The 22164-nt window shown below is 42.5% G+C and overlaps 1 protein-coding gene across 2 annotated transcripts in view; it reads left to right on the top strand.

The window, feature by feature from the left end:
* Positions 1-4511: 4511 nt before the first annotated feature.
* The window catches only part of TTLL4 (tubulin tyrosine ligase like 4), a 35320-nt gene continuing 17667 nt past the window's right edge, over positions 4512-22164 (top strand). For both annotated transcript variants that reach the window (XM_032402044.1, XM_032402033.1), the window contains exon 1: positions 4512-4764. The gene's annotated coding sequence lies outside the window, so the exon portion shown is untranslated. The remainder of the gene's footprint in view (positions 4765-22164) is intronic.

Below are 22164 nucleotides of genomic sequence, written 5' to 3'. Positions count from 1 at the left end.
GTCTGCTGCCCATATTCAAATATTCTCAATTGTTCCTATATATTTTTTTTTCAAAATGGTTCTCTTTTTTTTTTCAAATTTTTATTTAAATTCTAATTAACCTATAGTGTAATATTTGTTTCAGGAGTAGAATTTAGTGATTCATCACTTACATATAACACCCAGTGCTCATCACAACAAGTGCCCTCCTTAATACATATCACCCATTTAGCCTAACCCCTGCCCACCTCCCTCCAGTAATGTTCTTTATACCAATTTTTTTTTTCCTGGTCCAGGATCCAACCAAAGATCATGCTTTGTGTTAGTTGTGTTGTCTCTAATCTAGAAACACCCGTCATCTTTTCCTTTGCCTTTTTTTACATCGGTTGACATTTTGAAGAATACAGGCCAATTTGGGTATATCTGATGATTTTTTTGTGATTTGATTCAGGTTATACATTTTTATTTTTATTTTTTTAAAGATTTTATTTATTTGAGAGAGAGAGAGTGAGAAAGAGAGAGATCATGAGCAGTGGGAAGGGGCAGAGGGAGAAGCAGACTCCTCACTGAGCAGGGAGCCTGACTCCGGACTCCATCCCACGACCCTGGGATCATGACCTGAGCCAAAGGCAGACGCTTAACCAATGAGCCACCCAGGCACCCCACAGGTTATACATTTTTAGTAGAAACACTACGTAAGTGGTGATGTGTCTTCTATATCATATATCCGAAGCTAATGATGTTGCTTTTTCCCATTATTGGTGAAGTACCTTTGATCACTTGGTTAAGGTGGTCTGGGCAGATTTCTTTTGATGTAGCTTTTTTTTTTTTTTAATAGACTTTATATCTTAGAACAGTTTTAGATTTACAGAAAAGTTGAGGAGATAGTAGAGAGAGTTCATATGTTATACTCCTCCCCTACACAGTTTCCCTTATTATTAACATCTTACGTTATTATGATACATTTGTTATAATTAATGAACTGAGATTGATATATTATTAACCAAAGCCTGTATTTTATTCAGATTTCCTTAGTTTTCTTACCTGATTGCCTTTTCTGTGCCATGATCTCATTACACGTTACATTTAGTTGTCTCCTTAGGCTCCCCTGACTATAACCGTTTCTCAGAAGTTTCTTGTTTTTGATGAATTTGTCAATTTTGAGAAGTACTGGTCAGGTATTTTGTAGGATTCCCCTCTATTGGAATTTGATGTTTCTCATGACTAGACTGGGTTATGGGTTTTGGGGAGGAAGATCACAAAAGTAAAGTGCCATTTTCATGACCTATCAAGGGTGCATACTGTGTATCTGATTTCTGACTGTTGATGTTGACCTTGATCACCTGGCTGAAGTGGTGTTTGTCAGATTTTTCTACTGTTTCTACTTTTGCCCTACTCCACCCTTTCCATCTTTCCTTACTGTGCTCTTGGAAAGAAGTCACTTTGCACAGCCCATACTTAAGGAATGAGGGAGTTATGCTTCCCCTCCTTTAGGGCTGAGTATCTACATAGTATCTACATTTATTTGGAATTCTTCTGCACAGGAAATTTGTGTATTTACTGTGTTTATGAACATATTGAACCATTTATTTATGCCAGGGACTCATAGATACTTGTTTTATACTTTAGGTTATAAACCACTACTACTTTATTCAGTTTTGTTGCTCAAATTGTTCCAGCTTTGGTCACTGGGAGTTCTTTCAGTTAGCTCCCGTGACACACTCCCACCAATGTGGTTTTTCTTTCTGGCACTACAAAATGCTTCAGGCTCATCTTGTATATTTCTTACCCCAGTCCTGGAATCAGACATTTCTTCAAGGAGCCCCTGTTTTTTTTTTAATGGAGAATGATATTAGAAAGTAGGACCTGAGGGGCGCCTGGGTGGCTCAGTCGTTAAGCAGCTGCCTTCGGCTCAGGTCATCATCCCAGGGTCCTGGGATCGAGTCCCGCATCGGGCTCCCTGCTCCGCGGGAAGCCTGCTTCTCCCTCTCCCACTCCCCCTGCTTGTGTTCCCTCTGTCGCTGTGTCTCTCTCTGTCAAATAAATAAATGAAATCTTAAAAAAAAAAAAAAAAAGAAAGTAGGACCTGAGTGCTAGGTGTGCTCATTGCCTCTAGAGTGTTTGCTATCAGTATTTTAAAGCAAAAGCAAATCCCTGGCATCATGTCTAATTGCTAAAAAATATCTGTATGTGAAAAATAAGAGTATTTTCTTTTTTTAAATATTTTATTTATTTGACAGAAAGAGAGAGAGCTTGCACAAGCACGGGGAGCAGCAGAGGGAGAGGGAGAAGCAGGCTCCCCACTGAGCAGGAAGCCCAATGTGGGGTTTGATCCCAGGACGGTGGGATCAGGGCCTGAGCCAAAGGCAGACACTTAACCCACTGAGCCACCCAGGTGCCACAATAAGGGTATTTTCTTAAATAACCAAAATGTCAAAGTAAACTGTAGCTGCCACAATAAATTACCTCAAATTTAATGGCTTAAAATAAGAGACATTTTTTTCTTTCACAGTTCTGGAGGCCAGAAGTCTGAAATCAGGCTGTCTTAAGGACCTCCATTCCCTCAGAAGGCTCTATGGAAGAATCCACTTCTCGCCTCTTCTATCTTCTGGTGGTTTTAGGCATTCCTTGGCTTGTATCCACATCAGTCCAATCTCTGCCTCCTTGGTCACATTGCCTCCTCCTCTTTTCTTTTCTTCCTTTTTTTTTTTTTTTTTTAAAGATTTTATTTATTTATTTGAGAGAGAGAGAGAGAGAGAGCACAAGCTGGGGGAACAGCAGGCAGAGGGAGAGGGAGAACATGAGCAGGGAGCCCGATGTGGGGCTCAATCCCAGGACCCCTGGATCATGACCTGAGCCGAAGGCAGACACAACCAACTGAGCCACCCTGGTGCCCCTTCCTCCTCTTTTCTGTGTCTTCTCTCTGTCACATCTCCCTCAGCCTATGAAGGACACCTGTTATGGGATTTAGGATTCAGAAAATCCAGGAAAATTCCTTAATCCTCTCAAAATCCTTTTGCCATATATATATAATACTTACAGGTTCCTGGAATTAGGATGTGGATATATTTTTTTGGAGGGGGCACCATTCAGTCAACTGCATAACAGAATTAATAATGGTTTCCTAACACCTGTCTTTGTTCTTAATGTCCCCAGTCCATATTCAGATTTCTCCATTGTCTCAAAAATATCTTTTACAGTTGGTTTGTTTGAATCAACATCCAGACAGGGTCCACTCACTGCATTTGAGAGTCTTTTAAGTCTCTTACAATCTAGAACACCTCACTTTTTTTTTAAAACTCTGAAATTGTTGAAGAAATGAGGTCATTCATCTGTACATTGACCCACATTCTGGATTCGCCGGATTGCTTTCTTGCAGTGTCATTATTTCTCTTTATTTCCTATAACCTGGAAGTTGGAGCCAAAAGCTTGATTAGATTCAGATTCAACTACTGACAAAAATACACTACTTCCTAAATATTGTATAGTTCAAATTGTATCACATTAGGAAACATAATTTATAGCTGTCCTGCATTTCATGATCTAAGATTGGTTAAAATCTAGAGGTGATCCTTCCAGTGTAAAATTCCCCCAATCAATCCTCTAATGGTTTTAGCATCTGTCAATACTATTGCTGAAGTCAATTATTCATTAACCTTCCTTGCGCTGGTCCAGATTGTTTTCATTAGGTTAGCTTCACTTTTATTGCGCCCTTTATTTCTGTAGCCTACTGTTTAGAAAAGACCTTTTCACCCTCCAGCTCTCTTCCGATTTTCTTTTTCTTTTTTAAAGATTTTATTTTTATTTGAGAGAGACAGAGCACTCGCCGCAGGATCAGGGGAGGGGAAGAGGGAGAAGGGTAAGCCGACTCCCTCCTGGGTAGAGAGCCTGATGTGGGTGGGGCTCTCTCTCAGGACCCCAAGATCATGACCGCAGCTGAAGGCAGACGCTTAACTGACTAAGCCACCCAGACACCCCTCTCCTTTGATTTTCAAATCCATTAGGTCTAGGGACATCTGGGACTAAGAACATCCAGGGCACAGTCTGCCTTGCCTAGGGAGATGATGAATTGAGTCAGTGTTTCCTAAAGTTCATACCTGAAGCCCATAAAGCAGGTGGTTGTAATAGTACTCTACTGAGTAGATTGGAGTTAGGAGAAAGTGGGTTGGAGGGAAACAGCGGATCTGGCGGTGTCTCCTCTCCTGGGGTCAAATTCGAAAGACTTCTGTTGAAAAGGACTACTTAGAAACTTCTTTAATAAAGATTTGATTTTAGAGGAGCGAATTAAGGCATGGACAAAGAAAGAGTCCATTCGGTGAGGTGGTATCAAGGCCCAGAGAAGGAGAGAATCCTGGAATCCCAGAACGTAGTCTTTCACGGTGGTGGTGGTAGTAGTGGTGGTGGTAGTGGCGGGGGGGGGGGGGAAATGTGTTAATCTCAGGACTACATCTCCCAGAATTCCGCTCTCTGGGTCTCACGCGCTCCGAAGCGCCTGCGCATGCGCGAGACAGGTGACGGCCTGCCTTCCCAGGCCCCACAACCCCCGAGATTCCGCTTGCCTGCCTCCCGCCCGCCTGCTGAGCTCGCCCCTTCCAGGCCCTCGGTCTGTCCGCTGGGGGCGCGCGCAGTGCCTGGCAGGCGGCCTCAGCGCCGGCGGCTGGGAGCGCGGGTCGCGTGGCGGTGCGTGGTTGCTAGGGGCGTCTCAGGCCGCCCGCTTGCCCAGCAGGCCGAGGGAGGAAGCAGCGCGGAGCCGGCGCCGAGCCGGGGCGAAGTTGGGTCCGCTAGGTGAGTGTGACGGTGAAGCCGGGGGAACGACCCTCCGCCCGCCGACTCTCCCGCCCCTCCCTCTGCCCGGGTCCTTTCGCGCGGCTCCCCAGCCCTCCGGCGGCTCCCGCCCCTGCCCCGCTTCCTGCCCGCCACCTCGCCATCTCCAGGGAGGCGAGGGGGCTGCGGCCTTCCACCGGGTCAGGTCTTCGCGCGTCCTCGGGACCCTTCTCCCCTTCCGCCACGCCCCGTGAACTTAGCCCTGCCTCTGGGTGCCTGAACCCTGCAGCATCCCCTCACCCTGGGCCTCCGTGCCTCCTCTTTCCCGCCGCGCTGCGGTTTAAATTGTCCTCGCCTGGGTGTGAGCCCAGGCTCCTCTCAATTCGTAGCTGAATTGAACATGAATACCCACTTTTTTCTTTCTCCATCTTCAGTAGCTGTAGGGAAATACTTTTCTAAACTGTAGAGTTTCAAACAGAATTTGAGATCTTGTAAATTTAACTCTTCATTTATGCACCCTTTATGTAATCATTCATTCAACAACTTTTTACAAACATCGGCATATATTTAGTGAAGCCAGGGCACTATGGAAGGCGCTGGGGTGATAACAGTGGTGAACAAGGCAGGCATGTCTTCACGGAGCTTATAGTCTAGGGGGGATTTTAATCAAGTAAACAAGTATTTGCCATACTGTGTGGTGTGTGCTCTGATAAAACATTAGAAAGATAGTTAACCCAGACTTGCTTGTAAAAGTATATTATCCCCATTCCCTGGTCTTCACATTCTCATTCTGGATCTAGGAAATGTTTTAATCATTCTTTAGGGAGTCATCCTTGCTCTCTCAGATAGTCCAGCTCACATCTTCCTCAACTTCATCACCTGTTGATTTAGCCAATCAGCAAGTAGCTGGGGGACTTTTTGGGACAGTGTTCTGTCCATCCTTCATTTCTTGCAGTAAATACTGGGACACGGAATGAGACCTACCCCCTTGACGCTGAGAAAGTTACCAGCTGCTTATTGGTTGGGCTGAATGGAACCTTGAAAAATTATCAAGTGCCTTCTGGGAATAAAGAAGTTGAGAGCACACTCCAGATACAAAGTAGCTTTAGAAAATATACAGCAAGGCCTAAAAAGAGAATTGGAAACAGTTTGACAGACCTGAGCTGGGTTTGGAGGTAGCCATCCAATGACAAATCGGAAGAGGAAAATTAATAGAGGTTAGATCACAAAGGGCCATAGCTGTTTTGTTAAAGAGAACAGTATCCTCAAGGTTTTCAAGCAGGGTGGTTGGGGCCCAGGACTTCCAAGGAATACACCTGCACATATAGCTTTAGAAGAATCAGTTTCCAGATCCTCAGCTTCCAAATGAACTCTTCTGAAACTGACCTTACAAGAAAAGGTGGGGGCGGCAGGATGTTATATCCCTCACACTTCCCAAATTATAATGTTGTCCCAAGTGTAAAAATGTCAGGTTGTGGGGTGCCTGGGTGGCTCAGTCGGTTAAGCATCTGCCTTCAGCTCAGGTCATGATCCCAGGTCTGGCTCCCTGCTCAGTGGAGAGCCCACTTCTCCCTCTCCCTCTGTCTGCAGCTCCCCTGCTTGTGCTCTCTCTCTCTTTCTGTCAAATAGATAAATAAAATCTTTAAAAAAAAAAAAAAAGTCAGGTTGCCAAGTGTAGTATTAGGAAATACTGATTTCAGGAAGGCCTCCTTTGATGATTAAATTACTTTGAAAACTCAGAAGTCTTCCTGTCTTCCCCTAATACACATTGCTGTTAGGGTGAGGCTTGATTCTTATTGTGATATTCTGAATACAGAAGAACTCAACAGTTAAATGTGGCTAGAATGTTTTTTGGGACCATGGGTTTTTCAAGCTATAGGATAAAACTTGCATAAAAACTTTTAAAGAGATTTCTTTTAATTTAGGTGTGCATTTTTCAATAAGATAGTTAAAAATTATTTTATTAAATCATGAAATGCTTATTTGAATTACAGTTAATCCTTAACTGAGTTCTTTTTATAAAATGTTTAGTAGATTCTACCACCTTTTTAACAAAAGAATAAGCATGTTTAAACTTGTGATGAAAATCTTAGAATTAAACTTTAATGTGCAAGGAATACATGATTTAAATTCTTTTGGGGATACATGAGTTAAACCATTTGAAGAGTGTGTTGCAGGAAAACCATGGAAAGATAATTAGCGGGAAGATAACATTAGATTTGTGTTTGAGGTTACTGTAGCATTAGAGTGTGGGTTGAATAGGGAGGATTTTAGACTGGAGGCAGGGAGCCAGTGAGAAAATTTGAGACCAGGCTAGAGATGCTGAGGGCTCTATGTTGGCTGCAGTGGGAATGGAGAGGGTTTAGAGAGACGTTAAAGATGATAGAGTGGACGAGGCCTGGTGGCAAAATAGATATACAGAGAGTGGGACAAAGAACAATCTGGAATGATCCTAAGTTCCGACTTTAGTGACCAGGTGGGTGGTGATGCAGGAGAAACTATTAGGAGGAAGAGGAGCTTTGAGGAGAAAGATAAAGGGGTTCACTTTGGACATGACGAGTTGAGTTCCCTACAGCACATCCAGGTAGAGAGGCCCAGGAGGTCGTTCTGTAGGTCTGGAGTTCATGACAGAGGTTTGGGTGATGATAAAAAGTTGAGAATGGAGGAGGTGGTCACAGTCATGGGATGGAAGAGATTGCTCTAGGAGAGTTTATTGAATATTGACTGTGTGCCAGGCAGAGTGAGAAGACTGAACTCCTAGGAACACCAACATTGAGAGAGTGGGCAGAGGAAAAGGGATGAAAGAGAATTTATAACCAAATACAAAAATGAGTGTGTAAATGAAAAGTCAATTGCTAAACAGCTGTATCTGGATGAAGCCTTAACTTCAGGATCTGATACTCATGATCTGGAGTTGAGTTTAGCTTCCCCACAAGATTCCTTTGTGACCTTGAATTGTCTGATTATAGGCTCCCTGGATTCCAGCATGGCATCAGATGCTTTGATCTGTCAGTGAAATGCAGAGAAAAATTTTCTTAAGTGCCCTGAACTTCTTACCCTTTCCTCTGGCAGAACTGGAGGGAACCAGACTGGGTATTTGGGAATAAATATGGAGAGTGCTAATTTCTCTTAGGCCCTGAAATACAGAGAAATTTGTCTTTAGGAGCCCTCATGGATATTCTGGACAGGCAATGGTATTTTAGACCAGAGGTGCTCAGACTTACTGCTTTTAGGACTCTTTTAAGCACTTCAAAACCTCTTCCGGATCGTCAATATATTTTTTAATGTGGGATATATAATCTGGATATTTGCCATATTAGAAATTGAAATATTAATTCATTTATTTCTTCTTTTTTTTTTTTTTTACTATGTTCAGTTAGCCACTGTATGGTACATCATTAGTTTTTGATGTAGTGTTCGATGATTCATTAGTTGCGTATAACACCCAGTGCTCATCACAACACGTGCCCTCCTTAGTACCCATCACCTGGCTACCCCATCCCCCCACCCTATTAATTCATTTAGAAGTAATAAATACAAGTTAACATAGGTAGAATTTTTATTTTATTTTAATTTTTTAAAAGATTTTATTTCTTTGAATGAGAGCTTGAGAGCAGCTCTCATGACCCGGAGATCATGACCTGAACCGAAATCATGAGTCAGACACCCGACTGACTGAGCCACCCAGGTGCCCCATAAGCAGAAGTTTTTAAATGAAAAATGATACTGTTTCAAAAAGATCAGTGAGAACAGTAGATTTGTTTTTGCAAATCTCTTTAATGTCTGGCTTAATAGAAGATAGCTGGATTTTCATATCTCTTTCTGTGTTCAGTCAGTTGTGATGTGTTGTTCTGGTTGAATTATTAAGAAAATCCAGCTCGGGTCGCCTGGGTGGTTCAGTTGGTTAAGTGTCTGCCTTCAGCTCAGGTCATGATCCCAGGGTCCTGGGGTTGAGCCCTGCCTGGGGCTCCCTGAACCTGCTTCTGTCTTTCCTTCTGCCCCTCCCCGCCACTCATGCTCTCACTGTCTCTCTCTTTCAAGTGAATAAATGAAATCTCTAATAATAAAAAAAAAAAGAAAAGAAAAGAAAATCCAGCTTCACAGACATTTAGTTGGTAGTTGTGGGTATTCTTTGGTATTACACAAAAATTAACAAGGGGTGGTTTTATGAAGATTATTGCAATGTGGAATCTGAAATTAACTTTTCATACTTTGTTACATTAAAATCCATCGGTCTGTGTCTCATTTTGACTGGGTCTTTTTATTCTTTTTCTTCCTGTTTGTTTTTGACAGGGCCTTTTACCCAGACATGATTCTGTAACATTGTGATAGGTATCTGGAAAACAGCTCTTCCAAATGTTGCCACATTTTATTAACAATATCCAAAAAAAAAAAAAAAAAATCATTCATATTATCACCACACTTTCATCAGAAAAATCCTTAACTTTTGGGAAGCTGTCAAGTTTATGGTGGCAGATACAGTTTTGTCAGAATTCTAATTTTTCTCTTGGAAGCTGAAATTTTATCATTGGCAACAAATACTGTCAGTTATTTTTCTTGAATTGACAGACTCACTTTGTTTTGTTTTCTAGAAAATGTTTGCCAGATGCCAAAGTCTGAATAACCCATCACTTTCGTGTCATTTATTCTCTCAAGTGAACATGGTGTTCCACAGAAAAATTTTGGAAATTCAAACACACAGTGCTTTCCTTAGAGACGGCCATCACCTTGTGTACGCCACAGAAGTGTTTTACACGCGCTCCTTGTTTGGTCACACAGAGCATTAAAAAGATGCACTCCAGAATTGAGATGTAAGATAATTTTTATTGTGGCACCAAGGATGTTCTTGGGTAAACCTGGCATTCTTTGACTGTGTGGTGAGGAAGTGTGTGGTGGTCAAGGATCCAACTCGGTGTGCCATTGTCTCAGTTCTTGCTCAGGCATCAACAGTCTGACCTGCCATTGCTTTTGTACCATCATGGAGAGACCAGCACAATTAAAAAAGCAGATCACACCTTAGTTTTGTTAGGAAGCTTGTTTCCCCAGCAGAACTTGTGTACTGTACCCTGAGGACCACTGTCCCCTCTCAGGAGGAGGAAGGAGGTTCCTTTCTGAAGGTGATAAAAGCCAAGGCTCTAGGAGAGCTAGTCACCTAATTATGTTAAGCCTTCAACAGTTGTCACTTTTCAGTAATTTGTAGATTGGCCCCCCTCAGTTCTAGGTGCCGTAAGCTATATTTTTCTCTCAGCTTGGCCACCTCCTTTTGCATTGCTGAACTGTGTTCTACAAAAGCCATCTATCTTAACTTGTGGGACTGACCCTCCCGTCTCATAGGGCTGGGGTATTGACCTTCCTTTCTCAATAGGCCTTCAAGAAGTTCATTGCCCCTCCAACTTTTTTTAGGGAGACATAGCTAGGGATTTACCTCATAAGAGAAAATGAAGATGATTCCTACGATCCTCCCCATTCTCTTTGGTTCCAGGTAAGTCAGTTACGTCATCTAAAATAACTACTGAGCAATTAATCTCATTAGAGATCCTTCTAATTGTAGACTCTGAACCATTTCTGATGTCCTGAGTTCCCCTGGTGACGGAGGGAAGCACCTAGGTGGAGGAGGGAAAGGAAACTGCCGGTCCCAAGAGCCACACACACACTCTTGTAATACAGAAGAGTGATTTAATCAGTGGGCAATGAATAACTGCTTTCTGTAGAAATAGATACCTTGTCCAGGTTGGTCTGGACCTGGCCTCTAGAGACTTGGTGGTTTGAAACAACAACCATAGATTTTTCTAGCATAGACTGCTCTTCATTCACTCTCGACTAAGGAGGAAACTTGAGGCAAAATTACATCTCAGAGAGTGGAAGGCGGAATGAGATAGGCAGATTCCGAGTGCTGGATAAAGATGACAAAGCAGGTTGGTGTGATTCCTGAGGCTGGTTGCAGAGGCTGTAGGCAGGGACGGCCGTCAGGCTTCTACTGCAAGAGTCCTGCACTTCGTCAGGTGGGTGCTCGGAGGGCTAGGGATTGGGCTGAGCCAGGCATGTAAATAGAAAGGAAGGGATGTTTGAGGCCATTTTATCTTTAGACTGCTCTGCGGTTCTTTATCCTCCTTTCTTATCCTTTAGTCAATTTTTTTTTTGGTTTTATTTTTAACAGCTTTGTGGAGGTATAACTGATATGGGACATATCCATCATCCTAAGTCAATTGTTTTTGAAACTTTGTTCTAGGGACCGAGTGCCCCACGAAGTTTTTTGGGGAGGAGACATGGCCACCACGGCTGAGGAGGACAAACTAGGGCAGTGATCTTCCACCAGATTAGCTTTGCACCTGTCTGTTATAGGGGCACAGGGATTCCCTAGGAAAACCATCTGTGCAGCGTAGGCATATCCATGTGAAAAGAGAACAGTGGTGAGAGTAGCCTTTGTAAAGTATCGAGTTAGAGGGATAGATATGCAAGAGATATTCATGGAGAGAGTGGGGCTTGAGCTGTGCCTGGAAAAGGTAAATAAAATATAAGGATTCAGAAGGAAGAGGCTTAGTGGAGTAAAGGCCTGCAGACAGGTTTGAAAGGTTTATTCTGGGAGTTTAGTGTTAAGACCAGCACAGTTCATAGGGCAGAGTTCAAGGTGGAAGGAGATGGAAATAAGCCTTTCAACCCAAACTAAGAAACCTGGATTTTATTTACTGACTCATGTGAGAATCATCTGGAATGTCTGTTAAAAATGCAGATTCCCGACCCTACCCCCCTGACCCACTGAATCCACTTTGAAGATGGGGCTTGGGAATCTGCATCCCATGTGTGTTCTGTTTTTTTTTTTATTATTATTTTTTATTTCAAGTAGGCTCCACACCCAACATGGGGCTTGAACTCACAACCCTGAGATCAAGAGTTGCACATTCTACTGACTGAGCCAGCCAGGCGCCCTGCACCCCATGTTATTCTGATGTAGGTGATTGGTGGGCTACTGTGATATTTAGTGAGGACTCCTAGGAAATTTTTGAAAGGGGAGTAACCCGATAAAGTAAAATCAAGCAAAGTTAATCTCGAGGCTGCCTGCAGGGTGGACTTTGGAAGGGGGGGACCCTGGAAACACAGACCTCAGTCTGGATGTTATTGCAATGGTCCAGCTCTGCGGAGGGAGTGGGGGAATAAATGGAGGAGGCATGCTAGCAAGGAAGAATCTCTCTTAAGTTTTACAACTGGCATGGCTTTGGAGAATAAGGGAAAGGAAGAAGTCACAAGTGGCTTACGTGTTCCTCTCAGGTGACTGAGAGAAAGAAGGTTTCACTGAAAGAAACTGAAGGTCAAGAGTGCAGAGCTGGTGTGACAAGCTTGAAGTGGTTGGATATGCACGTGGAAAAGGTGACACAGAGGGTTGGTGACGAGGACATGAAGCTGGAGAGAGGTCAGATCTGAAGAGTGGAGCTTCTGCAGATAATGGTTAAAATAGCGAGAGCAGATTGGTTGGACGTGGGAGGGAGGATAAAACAGGAGCCATGGAGGACTTTGGAGGGGGACTCTTGGGGAGGAGGAGGCACCCCTGAAGGAGCTGGGTTTGGCTGTGGCCAAGTTCCTGCACTGAGTAAAGGAGCGACAAGGAGATGGTGGTAGGAGAGGAGCACCTGTTTAATCTGAAGAGGGCCTGCTGTGGCTATGCTGGGTTTCACTGTTGTAGATGCATGTATGTATTCAGCAAATATTTAATGGGCCCTGATGACATTTCCAGGGCTGGGCACAGACTGTGTAAACAAGGCCCCAGTTCTCAAAGAGTTTTCATTCTGGAAGAGAAGATAGACACATAACAAAGGAATGCATAAATAATTGAAGTTTCTATTTTAAAAATAATGAACAGGGTTTTTGACTAGGTCATTCATTTATATAGCCAGAAGTTAAAATGATAGAAAAGGTATACACAGGTCTCATACCCCATGGTCACCTTTATAAAAAATCAGTTCCTATTTATTCTTCCACCGTTTCTTTAGGCAGTTATAAGGAAATATTAACATACAGTAATTTCAGCTAGTGGAAGAATGAAACAGATTAGAATAAGGTAATGTGATAGGGAATGATCAGGGGTGGTGCAGTATTAGTGTGGACAGGCTCTTTGGGGTGGTGATGTTTGCTGAATGCTGAGTGAGGGAACTGAGCTGGCCATTCAGATATCTGAGTGTTTCAGAGGGAACAACAAAGCCCCTGGGAACACAGGTGGGAACACGCTTGCTGAGGAGGAAGAGTGACTTGCAGAAAGTCAGAGAGATAGGAGTCAGATCATGTGGCCTTGGAGCCACCAGATAGCTTTAAGCTACATTTTAAAAAGAGCACCTCGACCACAGTCTGGAGAATTGATTATAAAGAAGGAGGGGGAAACCAGCAGGTGAGAGGTGATAGTGGTGTGGACTAAGGGAATAATGGTGGAAACAGAGAATAGATGGCTCCAGACATATATTTGAAGCTGGAAAGACTTGTTGATGGATTGAGTGAGTAGGAGTGAAGATCTGAGGTAGGGGTGAAATCATTACCCAGGGCATGTTGGGAGTTTTGGGGTTGCATGGACACCTGTCCCAGGGACTTAGCCCCTTCTGCCTCTGTGTGTGTGTGTGTGTACAATTTTTTTTTCTAAAGTCTTTTTGTGCAGTTGCAGCTTATTTACTGCTCCTGACTCTACAAGGTTAATTGGCTCTAAAAGTGAATTAAGTGAGGGATATGATTGATGCATTCTTATCTCAGCCTTGCTCCCATGCTCCTTAGCATGACTTTATTAAAATCTGACATTCTCATCTAATTTCAAGGAGATTAAGAGAAAGCATGTTCCCTTCTTCAATAGCAGGGGTCATAGAAAACCTTGAGTTTCCCATTTTGTCTCTGTGATCCCTTGAGTCTAGCCAGTCCTTATCTCAGCCTCTAGGTTTCTGTTTCCCAGATGGTGCTGGCAGTAACTGCTTTCTAGGTTGAAGTCAAGACAAAGACTTGTGTTTTGTTAGGCAGTGAGATTTTCACGTAGAATCAGGTTTAAACGGCATTTCTCCCCTAAAAATTGGAGACATCCCCCGACATTGTGTGTTGATGGGCCCCAGAGAAAGTGCTCTTGGACATCATCTGCCAGGCTCTGGTGTTTGCCTTCCTCCTCGAACTCCCCTTAAACCAGAGTTTGCAAATTCACTGGCAGATTAGAGCGGAGTAAGCTGGGTGGCTAGTTCATATTAAGGTGGCTACACTGAGAAGAATTATGTACTGGGGAAAGGCGTGTGACTTCAGTTCTTGTACCTTAGTGATGACAGGCAGGTCCCCAGTCAAGTCTGCTTTTAGGTATGGAGCAAGGAGTGAGTCTTACTTCATTGGCTGGAATCATTCCCTGGTAAAATCCATTCCTGCCAGTCTTTTTTCAAAGAATTGAAGGTGATTGTGCGCTGCCTGCCTCCTGGTCTGAGAAAAACCAAGCTTCCCTTTAAAAATAGTAATAACCTTTTTTTAAAAAAAACTTTTTCATTTTGAAATGATTTCAGACTTGCAAAAAAGCTGCAAAAATAGTACAAAGAATTCCTATTTCCATTTTACCCACATTTATCAAATGTTAATATTTTACCACACTTGCTTTAGTGTTCATATGTGAACAGTGAATTGTTTTTTGAAATGTTTGCCAAGGTGCACCTGGGTGGCTCAGCCGGTTAAGCGTCTGCTTTCGGCTCAGGTCATGATCCCAGGGTCCTGGAATTGAGCCCCGCATCAGGCTCCCTGCTCAGCGGGGAGGCTGCTTCTCCCTCTCCCTCTGCCGTTCCCCCCGCTTGTGTGCTCTCTCTGTCAAATAAATAAATAAAATTAAAAAAAAAAAAAAAATGTTTGCCAATAAATTGCGTGAAACCCCTGTACATCTGAATATTTCCTAAAAACTTCTTAATGTTTCCTAAAACAAAGATATTCTCTTAAACTGACACAGTATGTTGATCAAAATCAGGAAATTAACGTTGATATAATACCATATACTATAATGTTATTATCATATCTACCTTATTCAGATGTTGTCAATTATCTTGTCACTGTCCTTTGTTTTAGGAGCACACATTGCATTTGGTTGTCTTGTCTTTTGTCTCCTGTAAGTGGAATAGTTCCTCAGCCTTTGTCTTTCATGAGCTTGACACAGTTGAAGAGTACAGACCAGTTATTCTGTAGAATGACCTTCAATTTGGTCTTGTCTGATATTTCCCTTTGAATTCAGGTGGTGCATTTAGGTCAGGAAATCACAGATGCGGTGATGTGTGTGTAATGCCAATTTGTGCTCTTACTGATGATAGGAACTTTGATCACTTGATTATGGTCGTGTCTGCCTGGTTTCTCCACTGTGTTTGTTTTTTTTCTTTCAAGATGTATTTATTTATTTGAGAGAGAGAGTGCACATGGCAGGGAGTGGGGAGAGGGAGAGAGAAACTCTAAGCAGACTCTACACTGAGCTTGGAGCTGATGTGGGGCTTGATCTCAGGACCCTGAGATCACAATCTGAAGCAAAACCAAGAGTCGGAGGCTCAACCGACTGCGCCACCCAGGTACCCCAAGTTATGTTTTTTTTTCTTTCATAATTAATAAATATCTTGTGGAGAGATGTTTTGAGACAATATAATTATTCCATTTCCCAGTAATCTCTCACCCACCAGTTTTAGGATCCACTGATGAGTTTTGCCTGAAGCAGTTACTACCATGGTGGTTGCCAGTGGTAAGTTTCTATTCTTATCAGTTGGAATTCTGTTGTAAGGGGCATTGTTCCTTCTCCCCAATTTATTCATTCATTCTTTTATTTATTTATATCACTATGGATTCATGGATTCTTGTTTATGTAGTCTGATACTCATTTATTTTGCTGCTCAGGTTGTCCCAGATTTGGTTAGAGGGAACCTCTTTAAGCTGGCTCCTCTGTCCTTTTTTTTCCCTTCCACCTCTAACGGCTTTATTGAGGTATAATTTACATACCATACAATTGATTCATTCACTATAAAGTAGAGGTTGATCACTTGTAGTAAGTTTGTACATTTGTGCAACCATCGCCACCATCTGGTTTTATTTTTTATTTTATTTTTTAAAGATTTTACTTATTTATTTGAGAGAGAGAGAGCGAGAGCACACAGAGGGAGAGTGACAGGGAGAGGCAGACTCCCTGCTGAGCAGAGAGCCCGATGCAGGGGCTCCAACCCAAGACCCTGAGACCTGAGCCAAAGGCAGACACGTAACCGACTGAGCCACCCAGGTGCCCCCACCATCTGGTTTTAGGACACTTTCATCACCCCATAAAGTTCCCTCATTCCCAGTTATAGTCATTCCTTGCTCCTACCCTCAGCCTCAGGCAACCACTGATCTACTTTCTATCTCTATAATTTTGTCTTTTTTAGAAATTTTATAAAAATGGAATCCTACAATATATAGTCTTTTGTGTCTGGCTTCTTTTTCTTAGCAGAATGTTTCTGAGGTTAATCCAGGTTGTTGCCTTTTATTGCTGAGTAGCATTCCATTTTGTTTATTACTATACCAGTTGATGGACATTTGGATTATTTCTAGTTTTTGCCTATCAAGAAAAATGCTGCTATGAATGTTTGTGTGTAAGTGTTTGGACATAATGCTTTAATTTCTCTTTGGTAGATACTTGGGAGTGGAATTGGTGGGTCATTATATATTACAGTTTTTATGAAACTGACAATCTGTTTTCAGAGTGGCTGTATCATTGTATATTCCCATCAGCAATGTAGGAAAGTTCTAATTTCTCCATATTCTGGTGAACACTATTATCAATCCATTTGATTATAGCCATTCTAGTGGGTGTGTAGTAGTATCTTACCGTGGTTTTAATTGTCATTTTCCTAATGACTAAAGATATTGATCATCTTTTCATGTGCTTATTAGTCACTTATACATCTTCTTTAGTGAAATGTTTATTCAGATATTTTACCTATCTTTAAAATTGCCTATTTAAAAAAAAAATTTAATTGGGTTGGTTTTCATCTTCTTGAGTTCTGAGAGTTCTTAGCATATTCTGGATACAAGTCCTTTATAATTGCAAATATTTTCTCCCAGTTTGTAAATTTTTCTTTTCATTCTCTCAATAGTGTTTTTCTAAATTCTTCATTGATATAATCCCTAGTTAACAGCTGGACTGTTATATTTTCTCTTAAAATTTTTCAATTGCCCAAAGTCATAAACATTTTCTCCTATGTTTTCTGCCAGAAGTTTTATAGTTTTAGTTCTTACATTTAGGTCTCTGATCCAGTTTGAGTTAATTTATGGTGTAAGGTAAGAGTCTGAGTTCATTTTTTTGTACATGGATATCTACTTCTTCCAACATCATTTGTTAAAGGTTATCCTTTTCCTCATTAAGTTGCATAGGCAACTTTATTGAGAATTGACCATAAATATAAGGATTTATTTCTAGACTCTATTTGGTTCCATTGATCTGTATGTCTGTTCTTATGCCAATACCACATTATCTTGATAACTGTAACTTTATACTAAGTTTTGAAATCAGGTAGTATAAGTTCAATTTTGTTCATTTTTTTTTTTTTTTCAAAATTGTTTTTGGCTGTTCTAGGTCTTTTCCATTAACATATAAATTTTATGATCAGCTTGTCAATTTCTCCAGAAAAGCCTGCTGAGATTTTGATAGGAATTGCATTTACTCCATAGATCAGTTTGGGAAGAATTGCCATCTTAACAATATTGAGTCTTTCAATTCATGAACATGTTATATCCCTCCATTTATTTAACTTTTTAATTTCTCTTGGGAGTGTTTTGTAGTTTTCAGTGTACTTCTTTTATTTGATTTTTTACTTGTTAGTATATAGAAATAAATTAGTTTTTGTATATTGATCTTGTATCCTATAATCTTACTAAACTTGCTTACCTTAGTAGGTTTTTTGTAGATTTCTTAGGATTTTTGTATGTACCAGATGATGGTTCCGGCAAGTAAGTATAGTTTCACTTCTTCCTTTATAATCTACATGCATTTAATTTCTTTTTCTTGCCTTATTGCACTGGCTAGAATTTCCGGTGCAATGTTCAACAGAAATGAGGAGAGTAGACATCCTTGCCTTGTTCTCAGTCTTAGAGGGAAAACGTCTAGGGTTTAACTGTTAACTGTGATGTGAGCTATTTCTGTGATCTTATGATACGTCTCTATCACAATTTGAGAATTTCCTTAGTTTTTGCAGCATAAGAGACACTTGGGCTCATCTGATGCTTTCCCTGCCCCAACTGTTCTCCAAGGAGCTCTAGTTTCTTGGTTTCTTTTATTGACAAATGGTACGTAGTGATCAGGGTCTAGGCACTAGGTGAGTAACAATCACTTTTTAACTCTTCTCCCAGTGTTTTCAGAAATCCCAACCATCTAGTTATATAAAAAATGTAAGAGCCAGAAGCAAGGGTTTTCTCTGGGTATATCCCAAAGCACTTTTCGATTGTTTTTTAGTGCCAACTCAGACCTGCCACTGAAGAACCCAGTTACTGGTAATATAATAAATTTCACAGATGTTTCCAGATGACAAGACTACTATGTCTTTTTATAAAAGAACATTATTTGTACTAGCTGAAATTTTGCAGTGGAATACTCTTTGCCTTCGCCAAGTGTGTCCCCCTCCCCACCCCTCTTCACGGAAGTTTGAGAAGAGGGCTGAGTGGAGAGAGATCATTTGGTGCCAGTCATAATGAGCATGATAACTGCCATCCCTTGAATGTTTAGTGTGGACCATGCACTGTGGTTTATGTGAATTTATGTGAATTTTTCCCAAGAACCCGTTCCTCAGCTGCTCTGCCCTAAACTAACCTTTCTTTTCAGCTGGGCATTTTCCTGTTTGGACCTTGATTGAGGAACTTAACCAGAAACAGGCTTGTTTGCTTCTAAACTTGAACTCTGCAGGCAATAGAATAGTGTTTGTATCCCCTGTTCACCCCTTAAGTCCTCCTATTCCCCAGGGATAATGTGTAGGAGCAATAAAGATATAAGATTAATAGCTCTGTGAAATGTGTTAGATTGTTCAAAATACTTTTTTCCAGATGAGATCAGTGTGTTGGCTCCTTAAAGTAAGTTCCTCACAAGCTGTCGATTGGAGGGTCAACTGATGGTGGATCCTTTAGGCTTAGTCAGAGAGAATAAGTATGAATGCCTTTGCTTATTTTTAAGTAGTGGATATATATGGCTAAAAAAGTGTATGTAAATTGAATGAAAGTAATGGGATTTGTGAATCCTTTAATTTATATAATCACCAATTACTCTAAGTTTAGGTTTGCTTCAGTTGGGTGTTTTTATTCTTTTATTTTTATTTTTTATTTTTTTTAAAGATTTTATTTATTTATTTGACAGAGAGCATGCAAGCACAAGTAGGCAGAGAGGCAGGCAGAGGGAGAGAGAGAAGTAGACTCCTTGCTGAGCAGGGAGCCCGATGCGGGACTCGATCCCAGGACCCCGGGATCATGACCTGAGCTGAAGGCAGATGCTTAACGACTGAGCCACCCAGGGGCCGCTTAGTTGGCGCTAAGACAAGGCTTCCATTAGTAGCCTCTGTGAGGCCTCCTACATATATACATACCTTTCCTTCTTGTTCTCTTGCCTTTGATGTCTCATCCTAAAATATTTCCTGGGAGATGGGCAGCCCATCTCTGAGATTCTGTAGGCACACACACAGACACACCAAGTTTGTGTCATCTCAGTGCACTTAGACATTTGAGGGAGATGGGGAGAAGGATCTTCCAGACATTGTGTCAGGAGCCCAGGGTATACCACAGGGGACAGGTTTTATGACCTCAGGGAAAAACGACCTTCTGGGTGTAAGCTATCTGTGGGGTCTGGCTGCCAGACCTGATTTGGCAATCTAGACTTTGACTTTATGGCCAGAAACCACTACTCTCAGTGTGCTGTATTTTGCAACTATTTTCTCATTTCCTCTACTTACATTTTCGACCACCTAGGCCTTTTTAAAGTTTGTCACTCCTCATTCCTGTAGGGAGATGGGGTCATTCCGTGGCACTTGAGTGGTAGTGCTATTAAGGGCCACATCTGGGAAAAGGCGGCCTGTGGCAGCAGTCAGAGGTTCCTGGGACCCAGGTTGCCTGAATTTTCTAGCTAGGTCCCTGCTTCCCCTTCACGTGGAGTTGTGATTTCATCAAGAATCTCTGTAAGGAGAAGGAAGAAGGTTGCTTTTAGTGACCATTTCCTTCTCTAAACCAGACACTACTTCTGAGGCAGAAACTGTGGTACCAGGGCAGAACGTTTGTATGTGGTACTGCTCTGAGTGCAACTGTTTACTTCATGTTCTCGAATCTGCTCTGTGTAGATTATCTGACATGACAGACTTGTTTTGCTCGGTAGTTCCCGACAGTCATCTTAGCCAACCCTGGCCGTCTTTTACTAGCAATGGAGCTCTTTCCCAGAAAGAGACTTTTACAGAACCGTCTCATCATCTGCTTAGCCCCTGTGTCCAGATAATGCTTCCTTAGGGAGACAGGTGGCTCTATTCTAAGCTGCCATCCTACACATCATGGGGACTATGGAGGGAACAAGGAGTGGGGAACAGCCATTGCAAAGACATACGAGATCTGGAATCCTGTTAGTCAGAGAGAGGAGAATCCACTTGACTCTGGTGCTTGCCCAGCTGGCCCGCTTCACACTCTGCCTGGGAGCCGGCCACCCGCAGCCTCTGAAGAGGGTGGGAGTGTATTCTTTGCTTTCCTCTTCCTCATTTGGATTAGAAGTCAAGCTAGCCAGATGCCAGGCCACTCGCATTCAGTATTCCTGGCCTGGATTCATGTGATGCAATGCAGAGAGGCAGACACTGCATGGTGGGAGGGTTCTTTTCACCCAGCCCTGGGGTAGTGTGCAGTGGGCATCCATGGCTACGGGGGAAAGTGAGATTGGCCGTGGTGCTGATGAGAACGCATGCTCTTACAAGCTGCAACCCCGACGGGGCTCAGTATAAACTGGGAGAGTGTTTCCAACCTGGGTTTTGTCTTGTCCCTGAAGCTTAAGGATAACTGAGGGGACAGGGACTAAGCGTGTGTTTCATTCCTATTTAAGAGGCATGTGGAGTCAGACAAACTCAAGTTTTAATCTCGGCACCACTCATTATTGGTTGTTTAATTATACAAGAGTTACTTAGCTTTTCTGATTCTCAGATTCATCGTCAGTAAATTGAGCGTAAGGTTTTTGTGAGGATTCAATAAGACCGCAGAGGCGAAGTGCCTAGCACGGTACCTGGCATTTGTTAGGTGCCCAAATTAGTATTCACCACTGCTAGTGTGTTTCCCCTTCACTTACTGAACTTTTGCAGTTTATTCATCCCACGGAATATTGAGCACTTACTGTGTTCCAGATGCTGCTGGGGACATGAGCTAGCAGAAAACCAGCGTGTGGCTCCTGGTCAGATGAGTGGTGCATTATTACAGTTCAGTGTGGTAGAAGCGGTGATGGTGGCCTGCACGCGGATGAGGCATCCTGTTCAAAGAGGAGAGTCCGGGAAGGCTACCTGGAGAAGGGGGTGTTCAAGCTGATGACTTTTAAGTCTGGTGAAAGAGAAGGAAAGGACTCCGGGGAGGAGCACTTGTAAAGGCATGAAGGTCGGAGATAGCGGGATGCACGTGAGGAAGCACAAGTGGGGTATTTTTCAGGCCGCCCAGGGCAGTTTCATTTCTTTGGCTCTTTTCTCCCATCACTTTGGTGTGTCTTTTGGGTTGCACGGGGAGGGCAAGACATGGATTCCTGAAACAGGACGACATGAGTTGGGATTGTGAATCTGTTGGGTGTACACAACACACACATGTGGTCTGGTAAAGTCCCTGGCGGGCTTTGACTCTTCCCTTGTGTCTGCTTCTCTACCATAAATGCACGGAGTGTAATCAGCCCCTGCACAGGATTTCCGTGGTTTGGACTTGGTGGAGGTCCATTTTCTGTCTCTTTAATTTAAGGTTCCTGGCATCAAAATCTAGTTTTAGAACTTAGGCTGTTTTTAGCCCACTGTCATGTTGAATACTGGCAGCCATGAGTTGTGGTTTTTGTACTCTGTCCTTGAGAAAGAATCCACGTAGGTCAGCCTTTGCAGTAAAAGAAGGTGACGTCATGTGGCTTCTGCAGGCTTTCTGTTGGTAGACAACACCAACAGTTCCTATAGATGTAGAAAGGAATCATGGATCTTCCTTGGCCATTAGTCTCTTATCAGAATATGCGGTCCTCTCCGCATTGAAGTTTGTGGGGTTTTTTTGTTTGTTTGTTTTGGGTTTTTTTTTTAGATTTTATTTATTTGAGAGAGCGCGCGTGCTCGCGCACAAGTGGGGGAGGGGCAGAGGGCGAGGGAGAAGCAGGCCTCCTGCCGAGCAGGGAGCCCGATGCGGGGCTCGATCCCAGGACCCTGGGATCATGACCTGAGCCGAAGGCAGCTACTTAACCAACTGAGCCAC

The sequence above is a fragment of the Phoca vitulina genome, unplaced genomic scaffold, assembly GCF_004348235.1.
Source record: "Phoca vitulina isolate PV1807 unplaced genomic scaffold, GSC_HSeal_1.0 scaffold1, whole genome shotgun sequence".
NCBI lineage: Eukaryota > Metazoa > Chordata > Mammalia > Carnivora > Phocidae > Phoca > Phoca vitulina.
Note: the sequence above shows the minus strand (reverse complement) of the source record. Positions and strands in the feature narration are given on the sequence as shown.